At 37.4% G+C, this 13,851-nt stretch overlaps 1 protein-coding gene across 1 annotated transcript in view; it reads left to right on the forward strand.

The window, feature by feature from the left end:
* RGS7 (regulator of G protein signaling 7) overlaps positions 1-13,851 on the forward strand; it is a 202,254-nt gene that overhangs the window by 28,725 nt on the left and 159,678 nt on the right. The window lies entirely within an intron of this gene.

Genomic DNA, 13,851 nt, shown 5'->3' on the forward strand with positions numbered 1-13,851 from the left:
GATCTCGTGAGTGTGGGTCTGGTGTCATTCCTCGTGTTAAGGACTCGTTTGTCAAAACTGAACACTTTAACAACAGAATAATCAGAGAAGCCATTGAGATAGAAAAACGCCCACACAGCATGAACAAACGAGATGATACCTCCCGCCTACCAGCCATTTGGAAATCCGCCCTTATTGACAAACGAGTCCCTAACACGAGGAATGACACCAGACCCACACTCACGAGGTCCACACAGGATGTCACCACCACACATCCACCCAGAAAGCAGACCCAAACCCACACTGATCATGAAGCACGACCAAGGACCAGAAGCCAGACCGCAGCTGCAACATTAGCCATTTCAAACCCCTCCAATCCATACATGCAGCAGACTGACACCCACTATGAAGATGTAGCACGACCACAAAGCCAAACAACAGCTATGCAGCTCACCAGCTCAAATTCCCCTGCAACACAGACTAAACTGAGCACAACCAAGCCCCCACCCAAACAGGACACACCCCCAGCCAATCAGAGCACAAAAACCTCCATCCAATCAGAGCACAGCCAAGCTCCCACCCAATCAGTTCAAACCCCCACTAGCAGTTAAAAGGAAGAAACAGCTGCGATCACACATTGCTCCCAGAAGCACGAAGCTGAAGCCTGAAGATGACGAATGAGACTTCGTCGAAACGTCGCCAAGACACTTCCAATTTTACACGGGAGAAAACCCAAACAACCAAAGACCTACATATATATATATATATATATATATATATATATATATATATATATATATATATATATATATATATATATATATATATATACACACACACACACACACACACACACACACACACACATACTAAAATTCCCCTCTTATTTCTATCTCTATTTTATCTCTATTTTAGCTCCCCCCCCTCCTCCTGTCACTATAATATTAGGAACTTTTGTGGGGGGAATCCTTCACTAATATTAGCAAATATTTTAGCTTTAGAGGAGGGATTCTTCATAGTAGGAGAGAAAAGGATTACATTATTTTTAATAATTTGGCACAGTAGTTAGAATGCAGTATTGCAGGCTAATTTAGCTCATTGCCAGGAGTTCGATCCTCACTGGCTCAAGGTTGACTCAGCCTTCCATCCTTCAGAGATTGGTAAAATGAAGACCCCAGATTGCTGGGGGCAATATGCTGACTCTGTAAACCACTTAGGGGCATAAAGCACTGTGAAGCGGTATGTAAGTCTAAGCGCTATTGCTGTTCTTTCCATATGCCTGCTCTGAAATCCGTTTGTTATCAATACTTCCTTGCAATTTACTTTTGGAAAAATCTGCAAGAAGAATTTAACCTCATCTAGAGTTCTACCTTTCATCCCTAAGCGCCTCCTTCAACCTATAACATGGAATTGTTTTGAGCAGAAAAGATCAGGACCTGGCAGTGAAAGAGCAGAGGGGGCAGAGTAAATAGATAGGGATAGTTTGTCTTGTCATTAATATAGGGCCACCATAACTGGGTTATGGTGGCCCTATATTAATCTGGACACCCACAAGATGGTAGCAAAGAGATTCCAAAACACTTTTGCCATCTAGTGGTCATCTATATTTTTGCAGCACACAGTCAAAAAGGTGGATGGAATAGTGTGATAGTTAGCTAAGTACCACTAATGTAGCATTCAAATCTGGCAGCAAAAATCTGGATGACACCCTCTCCTCAGATTTGTTTTTACATAGCTTTAGAGAAAAAGAGTACTATTATAACCAGCCTTTTTCTTCAACAATTCTTTTTGTAGTCATCATTCTGAATGATATTAAAATATGGACTTGATTGATTAACAGAAAAGGCCATTTCTTTGGATGATTATAATTCTCTTCTTCTTAGTGCCGTCTGCCTGTGTTCCTATTAACATTGCTGTAGAATCTCATCTGGTTAAGCTAGAGGAAGCTCCATAAGGCTCCAGGGAAGCCGAAGGCTTTGGCAGTCTTCAGTATGCAGCTGCCACTGTCGATGGAAGCTGGCAGGAGTTTCCTTCTCATGATGCTACACTTTGGGAAAAACATAGGGTCTTTGAATTGTATATTTAAGGATGTGCATCATATATTAGGTTGAGTAGTGATGGGAACAAGCTTAATTATTATATATCATAGCTATAGGGATGCATGAACACTACTCTCTGAGCTCTGCATGTGTTTATTGTTGCCATGTGAGTTTCAGTAGCTAGCTTAGAAACACCCACAATAAATCCTTCCCAAAAGAAACCTGTGTTCAGTTTTGCAGTACATTCAGTGTCAATTTGATGCAATCTCATATAGTTGAGAACTATAGTGGAAGGCAATCCAAATAGATACTGCTACTCCCAATCAGGGGTGAAATGCTATCGGATCGGACTGAATCGTGTGATCCGGTAGTGATTGTGGCCGGTAGTTTGGCGATCCAGTAGCGATGGCGAAGCAAAGCTCCACCCACCCAGGTGTAATTACTTCCTGGTTTTAACCAAGAAATAATTTAACCAGGAAGTTTTAACCAGGAAGTAATGTGTTTTTTACCTTCTGTGCATGTGCAGAAGGTCTGTGCACGTATGTGATGTGCGTGTGTGAGTGAAGCAAGCGCGGGTGGGCGGTGCATGCACTTCTGAGCCAGTAAGGAAGGTAAGCAGATTTCACCCCTGCTCGCAATGTCTACTGTATATAGATTTATTATATGTTACATGTCTATGCAGAATAATAATCTAATGAGATAAATATTAGATCATACAGGTGGATGAGATTAGAAGTTTAGTTAACATAACATGTTATGTTATAAGGAATTACATTTATTTGTATATCTCAAAGATTATTTTTTTTTATCATTTTCATCATCCCTTTTCCCATCATCATTCCATATGTTCTGGCTTGGTGTCAATTTTGGAATTTAATATAGAATAGAATTTTTATTGAATAGAATAGAATAGAATTTTATTGGCCAAGTGTGATTGGACACACAAGGAATTTGTCTTGGTGCATATGCTCTCAGTGTACATAAAAGAAAAGATACGTTCATCAAGGTACAACATTTACAACACAATTGATGATCAATATATCAATATAAAACATAAGGATTGCCAGCAACAAGTTATAGTCATACAGTCATAAGTGGAAAGAGATTGGTGATGGGAACTATGAAACGATTAATAGTAGTGCAGATTCAGTAAATAGTTTGACAGTGTTGAGGGAATTATTTGTTTAGCAGAGTGATGGCCTTCGGGAAAAAACTGTTCTTGTGTCTAGTTGTATAATATATTTTGAACGAAAAGATTTTTGTTATCCACACTGTATTTTTGCATCTGTGTTCTGAGTTTTGCTTTCTTGGCCTTCTGTACCAACTGCACCAAGGAGCAGTTTTTATTTTTATCTTATTTCTGTTATTGTTTGATCTAAAAGTGAAACATAATTGAAAAAAGAGAATGGACTGAAAATAGATTAGAAATAAAATGTTACCTGTATATAACTTAGACCATCATGTTATATATGGGTTAATAGCACAAAATGTTGCTTTACAACTGTTGTTGACTTTCTGACAGCAGGATTAATTAGATCCCTGCACTTCATTCTTATAGATGAAATTTGGCTATTTTCTCTCAAGTAGGTATATTTATGCAATGCTTTGGATTTGACTGAAATCCTTTAGAACACAAAGTGTACTGATAAGAGCCATGGTGGCGCAGTGGTTAGAATGCAGTATTGCAGGCTAATTCTGCTGATTGCAAGGAGTTTGATCCTCACTGGCTCAAGGTTGACTCAGCCTTTCATCCTTCTGAGGTCAGTATGAATGAAAACCCAAACTGTTGTGGGCAATATGCTGTATCTGTAAACCACTTAGAGAGGGCTATAAAGCACTGTAAAGCGGTATATAAGTCTAAGTGCTATTGCTATGGCACTTTCCTGTAACCCTTTAAAACAGCCAGGTCTTTACACAGCTCTTTGACAATTGCAGTGGGCAGTTGCCTAATCCTCAGAAAAGATGCAGCTGCTCTAAAAAGTTATAGAGAGGTGCTACATTCATACTCCCACATACCTTGAGGCATCTTTTTGAAACTGAATCTAAAATGCTGCACAATTCTATTATATCTATTCTGAAGCTTTTCTTGTTTCACTTAAGTACTTCACCCATTATACAGCCATTCACAGTCATCTTGATTTTTTTTGAAAAATAATCATTAGAATTGAATAACGTGGATGTGGGATGTTGCATTGGGCTGCTTGTAGGGAAGTAAGCTATCCAAAGGTAGGCTTAAATGGAAAATAATTCACTTAAGAAAGTTCATAGAAGGAAAACTTTCAGTCTCTGTAGCAGTAACTCAGTCATCCATAGATGCTTGCAGAGCACTCCACATTGTAACAAACCTATTCAATAACTGGGTATGTATATCCAAAAGTGTAATTCAATTAGTAATGTGTAATATTAAAAGATGATAATACTGAAAATGATAAGAAACGTAATTCCTTATAATGTAATGTTACGTTAATAGATGTTGTTGCAAAAGGAAACTAACTTTTTGCCAAAACAAGGTGAAATAATTTTTTTTTGAGAATAACCTTCATAAAGGTACAAAAGTAAGATCAGTTTGAAATACAAAAAAAAAAAACTTTTATAAGAGGATATTTTATGCAATGTAACCGTGAATTTAACAAGAAAAGGCAAAAGAGAATACAAGTATATTGTCTGAGATAAAAAAAAAAAGGAAGAGTTAAAAAGTCCCCAGAAAGGACAACTATTATCCACCAAATTAAGTTTCTGCACAGGTAAATTATGGTAACAGGGAAGACATGTAAATAAAAATGAATTATGAAAAACAAAGAAAATTTGAATCTGCAAATAAAGTAGAGATATATATGTACATTTCAAAAAGAAAAAAAGAAAGTGATATTAAAGTTCCATAAAGAAAATGCTGTAATAAGGGAAATATATGAAAAGTGTTTTATTGTACTCAATATAAAGGTCAAGATATGTCTCAGAAAAAAGTGGATGAATATTTACATAAATGGAATTTATCAAAAATGACAGAAGAATCAGAGAGATATTTTGAACAGACTTATAATAGCAAGGGACATTTGTGATGCCAATAAAAATACTAAAATAGGAAAGCCCATGATCCAGATGGTGAACTGGCCTCTTACTATAAATGTTTTGAGAATGAACTTTTACAACCTTTATAACAAACAATAAATTTTATTTCACTGAATGGAAAGATTTCTGACCATTGGAAAGAGGCTAACAAAGTATTAATACTTAACAGGCTAGGACCTGACTTTAACAAGAAATTATCAACCAATATCTCTATTCAGTGCAGCAGTGAATATAAATCGTTTATCACTATTTGGCTGAAAGGTTGGAAGTAATTTTGCAGGACTTAACTTAAGAAAATCAATGTGGGTTTTAACTTAAAAGTTAACTATGAGATAATATTAAAAATTTGTTGGCTATTCTGGGGTATTTGGAGAAACACAATGAAAAATGAACTGCATTGATTGTAGAGAAGATCTTTGATAATTTGGACTGCATGTATATATTTGAGTTCTGGAACATATGAACCATGGAGATAATTTTATTAAGTGCGTAAGATTAATCTATATTTCACAGAAAGAACAAATAATTTTTAATGGAGAACTAACCAAACTTTGTGAGATTCAAAAAAGAAAAAAAGAAAAATATTTAGTTTCTAATAATATTTCACCAACAGCTTGTAAATTAAGTCCCTCCAAAATGTTCTTAATTTTGTCTTCTAAGTTTCTCAAATTCAGCATACGGTAATATTTTTCTTTGTTTGCGTAATTCTTACTTATTTGAAGAAACTGAAACCAATTATTGGTTACTGCAATATTGAGAAAACTCTCAAAAGTTTTCACCTGTGTTTTCACAAATAATTAAATCTTGCAGCATGTATGAGTTGTTTTTACACTGGTCAGATTTCTCTGAATGTTTTCATGCTAATTCTTTTTCTACATGTTTTTAATATGCTACTTACAATTGGATGACGAGATGAAATCACCAGCTAAAGGGGAAAGAGGAGTTAAGAGGTCTGCCAGTATGGAGTTACTCTGGAGGAAGAAACATCATAGACCAGGCTAGTGAAGCCTTATCTTCTGATTCCCTAGGGTGGGCGTGTCAAACTCGATTTCATTGAGGGCTCCATCAGGGTTGTGTTTGACCTCAGGGGGCTAGGGTGGGTGTGGCCAGCTTGACATCACTCATGTTGGTGGCGCCTATGGTGGCTTGAGCACTCTGCCAACGAAAACAGAGCTCTGTTTTTGGCTGCGACAGCCTCCTGCAACTCTCTGCCTGTGAAAATGGAGCACAAGAGGGTTGCATGTGGCCCTCCTGAGTTCCGTTTTCACTGGCAGAGGCACCATGGGCTGGTTCTTCGCTATTTTCAAGGTGGCCTTGCATGCCAGATCTAAACATCCCGTGGGCTGGGTCTGGCCCGCGGGCCTTGAGTTTGACACCCCTGCCCTAGGGGATACAGCTAATCTGGCAAAACTAGTATAATATAGGGGATCAAAAATAAAGAAACTGCTTTGGCCTATTCATGAAGTTGTTTTGGTTCCCTGAGCCTGACAGATGATTTCTTATAAACACAGGTTTCCATTTCTATCAAACCAAAGATATTTGTGCAAATTATCTGAGAGTCCTACTCCCTCAATATAATAGCCCAATGATAAAGTGATTCAGTCCAATCTGCAATCCAAATTAAGCAGTTATCTTAATCATTGGCTTTGAAATTTGGTATGTTAATCCACCACATACTTTCCAAGTTTGTAAAATCTTAAACCTGATTCTCAGTCTTTTATTGGACCATATAAAGTTAGTTATTTGTCTCTTCCACTATTTGATATGTTGCCTTTAATGTTCATTGGAATAATAAATAAAATAGGAAGTTAATGAATTATTCTTAAATAAATGTTTTCTGTTAAATAAATTCCCAGGTACCTGAGCTTGTTAATAGCGATATGAAAGACTGTTATTTGTTACAGCTGTTCCTTTTCTTCAGGTGAATTCCTTGTGAAAGAGAATAATTGCTGTAGCATTTACAAGGCAAATGACAAGCATCCCAAAAGACCACTTAGCTGGATTCTTCCATCCCTCCCTCCCTCCCCTTTTGGCTTGTTATCCTCAACAGACCCTTGGGAAGAATCTCTATGGGAAAGATCAGAATGCAGGTGACAATTACTACCATTTTAGAAGTGTGTTCAGCTGGCTATTCTGTTCTCTCTTTACATTCCTCCAACTTCACTATGGGCCAGACCTTAAAACTTTACTTGTTTCCCAATAATAACTAACGGCTTTTTCCTGCAATTTTCTATATGCTGATCTACTTTGCTAGAATTATCATCCTGAAAAGTGAGACCTAAGTAATAAACAAACAAACAAACAAACAAAGAAAGAAATAGCTGGATGGATGGATGGATGGATTTCTAATACAGGTAGTCCTCGACTTATGATCACAATTGAGCCCAAAACTTCTGTTGCTAAGTGAAACAGTTGTTAAGTGAATCTGCCTTCCCCATTGACTTTGCTTGTTAGAAGTTCACAATAGGTGTTCACATGACACTTCAACTGTCATAAATATGAGCCAATTGCCAAGTGTCTGAATTTTGATCGTGTGACCATGGAGCATATGGTCATAAGCCATTGTAATTTTGAACGGTCACTAAATGAACTGTTGTGAGTCAAACCTGTATAAACTAATTACTGTGGCATGAGCTTTCAGGCACAGACCTGTGTGTGAGAGAGATTGGTTCTGCATTTACGGATTCCTTCTGCAGGATAGACCAAAATACTATGTTCTGTATGTATCTTGTAAGATGATGCTCCTATTCTATATATAAACACCCATCAAAATGTATTTCTATTTAGTGGTGCTACACGCAATATTCTATTGCATCGGAGTACGACAAATTTCACTTTTCATTTGGTTGCAGGTTCCAGGCACCTGCTACCTGAGATACCTGCCTCACTCTTGTATTTTAACAGGACTCGTTCATCCTAGCACAAAATCCTTAAAAATCCTAAGTATCTGTGCTAGGCATCTCTCTTTCTCTCCCCGAATATTGTTTGAGGGACTTTGATGGTTCTTAACACTGATACCATAATTGGGTGAAATATCTATTTTAATCAATATTTTATCTTTTAGGCCCTTGACCTTTTTTCTTCTTACAATCTTCTCTGATTTATTATCTGTATGTCCTTTTTATCTATTAAAACATCAATTGGTTTCATTTGTAAATTATATAACATTTTTATCAATATTGTTCTTGTAGCCTGCCAATTTTTTGCCTTTGACTTCTAAACTAATCCCACCCTTTGTTTGATGACAGATGGAAGCCATCATTTTGTCTAACTCTGGCAAAACCCGTTTCCTTTCCATCTTTGGATAGAAGGGCAGATGTTGAACCAAGCAGTCCTGCCTGAGCACACAAAGTCTTTCTTTGTGTTATAGCATTATGTGTAAATGATACACATTATTTCATTTGTGTCATTTGCACAATTACATTATGGCACACAAGATGTCATTTGCCTGGTTCATGGATACTCATGAGAATTCCTTTTTCAAATGGGTTTGTAACAATAGAAAACACTCAAGTCACTCAAGACTCTGTAAGTTCACTTCTTCTTAAAATAGATGCTAGCTAATATATTAAAATATATGCAAACATATACCAGGCAATATTTGACCACTGTGAATAAGAATTGTAATTAGAAACACTGCTTGATGCATTCTAAATAATTATACATTCTGCCCTTCTCTCCTCTTAAGGAGTAAATTGTGATGAGACTTTTTATGATATTATGGGTAATATCATATTACAGTTTGCGCCAGCCAGATGGAATTTGGCTGTGCAAGCTTGGCCTAGTAAATGCATTTTACTTGGGGCTAAATGACCTCAAACTGCACATAATGTCTCATACAGGCTGAGAGCAGCATTCATTTTATATATGCCAAACTCAGAGTCAGACTAACCAAATATGCTTTCCATGGACAATACACTGTTTCAATCCTTGATCATAATGAGGCCTAGTGATTGGGATCTCTAGGAATGTATGAAATAGTACTGCAATCAAGCTCGCTGGAGTGCGAAATAGCACCATGACCCAGAAAATCAAGGCACCCCTTGATTCAACCAGTTGTAGAGCTAAGATGAAGTGTTTCCCCCTGATAGATATTTATTCTGTTCTTCCCAGCAAAGCATTGGCTTTGATGTCCCAAAGGGGCTTTTTCAAGAGGCAACTGGACTTTCTTGTTTTTCTCTGAAGACGTTTCACTTCTCACCCAAGAACTTTTTTCCACTCTGACTGGATGGTGGGGTATGGAAGGATTTCTACTCCTTGCAGACAGCTGGTCCTTTGCATTCTAATAGAGAGTCATTGAGGCCACATGGAGATTTATCTGTATCCTCGGGGTCACCTGAGTAGTGCAAATGGGCATGGAGCCTTTTTGGAACTATTGAAAAGACTGTGTTGTAGACTAGAGATAGATGATGTCGTATCCGTCCCCCTCTGTTAAGAGAGGGCTGTTAAATTTTGACATAAATGGCCTCTTTGACCCCACTTTCAAACCAGCGGTCCTCTCTGTCCAAAATGTGGAGTTTGCTATCTTCAGAAGAGTAGCCTTTGTCTTTTAAATACAGATGGACTTCAAAGAAAAACAAGAAAGTTCAGTTGTCTTTTGAAAAAGCACCTTTGGAACAACTATGACCTGAATGACTGAGACTCTCCCTAGACATTGGCTTTGATGCTGTGCAGTAGTTCCAATCAGCGCCTGAAAGATAGGATCACTTCACATGGAAGGATCTGTTTGCTTAAAACTAAATCGGTAAACCATCCCTTTGAGTTTAAAATGTATCACAACTAGTTTGTATTACTCCTTTCCACTCCTTAGTGATCTAAATCACTAGTGATCTAATAGCCCCTTATAAAAGGTTTTTTTGTATTTCAAACTGTTCTTACTTCTGTACCTTTATGAAGGTTATTCTTAAAAAAAATTATTTCACCTTGTTTTGGCAACAAGTTGGTTTTCTTTTGCAACAACATCTATTAACATAACATTATATTATAAGGAATTATGTTTCTTATCATTTTCAATATTATCATCTTTTAATATTACACATTACTAATTGAATTACACTTTTGGATATACATACCAAGTTATTTAATGGGTTTGTTACAAATGTGGAGTGCTCTGCAAGCATCTATGGATGACTGAGTTGCTGGTACAGAGACTGAAAGTTTTCCTTCAAAGAACTTTCTTAAGTGAACTATTTTCCATTTAAGCCTACCTATGGATAGCTTACTTCCCTACAAGCAGCCCAATGCAACATCCCACATCCACATTATTCAATTCTAATGATTATTTTTTAAAAAAAATAATGTGAATAGCTGTATAATGGGTGAAGTACTTAGATGAAACAAGAAAAGCTTCAGAATAGATATAATAGAATTGTGCAGCATTTTGGATTCAGTTTCAAAAAGATGCCTCAAGGTATGTGGGAGTATGAATGTAGCACTTCTCCATAACTCTTTAGAGCAGCTGTATCTTTTCCAAGGATTAGGCAACTGCCCACTGCAATTGTCACAAGATCTCTGTAAAGACCTGGCTGTTTTAAAGGGTTGCAGGAACGTGCTATAGCAATAGCACTTAGACTTATATACCGCTTTACAGTGCTTTATAGCCCTCTCTAAGTGGTTTACAGAGTCTGCACATTGCCCCCAACAATTTGGGTCCTCATTTTACTGAGAAGGATGAAAGGTTGAATCAACCTTGAACTGGTGTACTTTGAACTGCCAAACTTCTGGCAGTCAGCAGAATTAATATGCAGTACTGCATTCTAAGCACTGCACCACCACAGCTCTTGTATCTTATATTATTCTGAATGTGCATAAAGCAGACCGCATACTGTATATACTATTTAAAACTGACTCCAACATTGTGTAGCTGAAATGTGATGAAAATAGTACTTGGGAAGGAATAAACAAAACAGTTATGTCTGAATAATAAAAACGTTTAATTCCCCAGACACTGGTGGAATGAAGCAGTATATGGTAGATAGCTGCTTCTAGACAGGCTGCTGAGATGGCCGGTGGTTAAAGATGCTGAGTTTGTCAGCTGAAAAGCTGAAGTCTGGGTTCGAGACCCAAGCGCTACACAATGGGGTGAGCTCCCATTACTTGACCCCTGCTCACCTAGCAGTTCGAAAGCATGTAAATGCAGGTAGAAAAATAAGTACCACTTTGGTGGAAAGGAAACAGTGTTCTATGCACCTCAGTATATAGTCATGCTGGCCACATGGCCATGGAAGTGTTCTCAGACAACGCTGGCTCCCTCTGCTAAGAAACGGAGATGAGATATGATTGGACAGGGGAAACCTTTACCTTTACTTTAGATACTGAAGACTACCTTTAATTAAACTTCAAATACCCAATACTTCCTTTTTTTTAGAGAACACCTAAACATTGGGAATAACAGTTGCTTGATTCTGTTGGTGTGTCATAGAGGGGAACAAAGCACAGCATTTTCAATTGTGGGTATGAGTTATATGCAGCAATGCTTCTTTGACTTCTGATGCATGACTCATAAATCTGCTTTCCACTTGGTTTTAAATCTAATGACTGCCACTTTGTAAGCACTTTTCAGGTCCTATTTACAGTTCTCACTTGCGCTATGACATCTTTTCTCATCTTTATATGGGGCGAGGGGGGAGGAGGAGAATAAGAGTATAAGTGGAAGAGCAGGTGCCTTGCATGCAAACGTTCAAATATCCAGGAAGATCTGAAAAGGCCTGAAATGCAGAGCCCCATCAATAGAGAGCAAGGTGATCCTTTGAGCAAGCTTGTGATCTTCTTGTTTCTCTAAATATTTCCTTTGATTCAAGGTGAACTATCTTTTGCAATCACTGCTTATATGTCTTTCATAGCTATACCAGTTCAGTATCCTGATACTGTGTTCCACTGATACAAAATCATGATTCAGTACACTGTGAAGCTTCAGTCAGCATTTTCCTGGCTGTATTTGCTTTTTGCATTGAAATTTGAGCAATTCCACCCTAGCAATGCCCTGAATACTCATGATGTCTGATCAGATGCATTTATTGCTTAGGAAGTACATTTTTCCTCTTTTCTTTTGAGCTGTTTCATTGCTTAGAGATTGAATTGACAACCCTGAAGAAAAGATAAAGAACTTGCTGAATTTTCATTATATAGAGATGCAATTAAAACTTACAACAACAGTTGAGACCAGGATTTCCATCACTAAGGGATGTGGTCATAAAATAAGGGTGTGCAAGAAGCACCAGTCAGGAAGGGAATTCAAAAGACTGATGATAAGCACCAATCAGTGCCATTGTAACTTCAAATAGTTGCTGAATGAATGGCTGTAAGTGCATTAGAGAAACAATTTGTCGCTGTGTCTTATTAAAGTAAGTTAAGCTGCCACATATATTGCCCTTTTTGTCATGCATAGACCTTTTTTTTTTTTTTTGCATTTATATCCCGCCCTTCTCCGAAGACTCAGGGCGGCTTACACTATGTTAGCAATAGTCTTCATTCTATTTGTATATTTATATACAAAGTCAACTTATTGCCCCTAACAATCTGGGTCCTCATTTTACCTACCTTATAAAGGATGGAAGGCTGAGTCAGCCTTGGGCCTGGTGGGACTAGAACCTGCAGTAATTGCAGGCAGCTGCTGTTAATAACAGACTGCATTAGCAGTCTGAGCCACAGAGGCCCTCTCTGTAGCCATCTCTGCAAGTTGACTGGAAATGGGTCTTCATGTAAAAATTATCATGAAATGGTTAACAGGCCTAAAGTTGATTGTAGTTGGTTGTTACTCTATAAGACCAGATTCTAATTTCCTTAAGTGATTTTCATAGAAATGTGCATGGATGATTTATTAAAAATATTTTATTAAAAAGATTGATGAGATTTCTGGTGGAAGTTCCTAATATTAAGGGTATATAGACCAAATGTGAGTTTTTAACCATTCTACCATTAAAGATTATAATAAAAGTTTTCATAGAGGATCATGATCAGCTGTTGAGGTCTGTATTGATATAGTACATTATTCTATGTTGCTCTATTTAGCTTAATTCAAAAAATTAACTGCAAAAAAGTATGTACTGTAACATTGTATATAGGCTATTGGATTAGGAACATTGGTGGGATTCAGCCAGTTCGCACCACTTCGGGAGAACCGATTGTTAACTTTCTGAGCAGTTTGGAAAACTGGTTGTTGGAAGAAATCATTAGGGCAGAGAACTGGTTGTTAAATTACTTGAATCTCGCTACTGATTAGGAAACTCATGACTCCCCCCTCCCCCAATGATGGTTAGATTGTCTCCTCTATAATATGGTGTGAGAGCCTCATTAGCTCAAGCTCAGTTGAGAAGTAAAAAGAATAGCAAAGTTGTTTATATACATAAGCACTATGATTGGTCTACTGGCCGATATAGGTGGATGATAATGCATTATTAAGTTATAAAATTGAATATTTGGGGGGGGGAAGGCAAAATATATTTCTTGCCCTCTAAATGGAAAAAGCATATAATACTTTTTTAATGGTTGCATTAAACCTGTGTGGTGGTCTCCTTACACAGCTTCCAAATTATATGAGATGATGCTAATTGATAGATGTGGCAGTAAATTTTTTCCAAAACCTATTTCTGGAGGTTAACTTGAATATTATCTTCAGATTTGTGAAGGCCACATACAGTTCATCCCTGAATATGAGGGGTACTCTTCAGCTAAGTGCTGGGAGACCAGACAAAAATCTAATATTGATCATCACTCCCTGAAGCCAGCTCATTTCTATAACATATTATTCTGCAATAATCAATTC

The sequence above is a fragment of the Ahaetulla prasina genome, chromosome 1, assembly GCF_028640845.1.
Source record: "Ahaetulla prasina isolate Xishuangbanna chromosome 1, ASM2864084v1, whole genome shotgun sequence".
In the NCBI taxonomy this organism is placed as follows: Eukaryota; Metazoa; Chordata; class Lepidosauria; order Squamata; family Colubridae; genus Ahaetulla; species Ahaetulla prasina.